Below are 915 nucleotides of genomic sequence, written 5' to 3'. Positions count from 1 at the left end.
GAGAGAGAAAGAGAAAGAGAGAGAGAGAGAGAGAGAGAGAGAGAGAGAGAGAATGAGAAGAGGTGAAAGAGGAAGTACTCAAAGGAACAAGAGAGAGAAAAAGAGGAGAGAGATGAGGTACAAAAGAGAAGAGAGACTTTTTATCTTGATAAGGAGAACCAAAAAGGCATATATATTTTGCAGAACTTCAAAGAACTTCTTTGCAGAACTTCTTTGAAGTTCTGCAAAATATATATGCCTTTTTGGTTCTCCTTATCAAGTTGACCCACAGAACTTATATATAATGACTGCTGAAACCCTCCAAGAGATAGACTTTTTATCATTAAATTTAGGGGACTCCTGTTTCTAATTTCTAAACTTCTTTCTTTCGAAATAGGTGACTAACTCCCAAATAATAGGTTTGATTTTGATAAAATTTAGCAAACATGTTCAACACATGATGGATAAATAAATATATATGCCTTTTTGGTTCTCCTTATCAAGTTGACCCACAGAACTTATATATAATGACTGCTGAAACCCTCCAAGAGATTATTTGAGAATTTGACCACATAATAATGGAGCTCTAAGGGTTAGGTGGTAGAGAACGCCTAAAGTGTTAACCTCGCCTAGTGGTTGCCTTCCACTCAAGAGTCTATTATTATTATTTAATAACTATTTTTGTTCATTGGATTTTTGACAGAGTCTCTCAAACAGGCCGTTTTTTTAACAGTCTTTTAGTAGGTGTGTCTGAAACAACATCAAGGTGGATTTTGGACTCAGTTCGACTTCTAGGACGCAAATTGGCTATTTTTATAAAAAACCCTTTGTCAGCTCCCATGGCGTAGTGGTCACTGCACTCGCCTTTCACGCGGGAGACCCGGGTTCGATTCCCGGCGGGGTCAAGAAATTTGTTTCAAGCAAATGATTGACTCC

General features: G+C 37.7%; 1 non-coding gene across 1 annotated transcript; it reads left to right on the top strand.

Annotated features, from left to right (window-relative positions):
* The first annotated feature begins 812 nt into the window (after positions 1-812).
* Trnae-uuc lies at positions 813-884 on the top strand. The gene has a single exon. It is a non-coding gene; the product is annotated as a tRNA-Glu (tRNA).
* The last annotated feature ends 31 nt before the right edge of the window (positions 885-915 follow it).

This window comes from Diaphorina citri, unplaced genomic scaffold, assembly GCF_000475195.1.
Source record: "Diaphorina citri unplaced genomic scaffold, Diaci psyllid genome assembly version 1.1 scaffold20253, whole genome shotgun sequence".
Classification (NCBI taxonomy): domain Eukaryota; kingdom Metazoa; phylum Arthropoda; class Insecta; order Hemiptera; family Psyllidae; genus Diaphorina; species Diaphorina citri.
The sequence above is the reverse complement of the archived record's forward strand: the minus strand, read 5'-3'. Positions and strand labels throughout refer to the sequence as shown.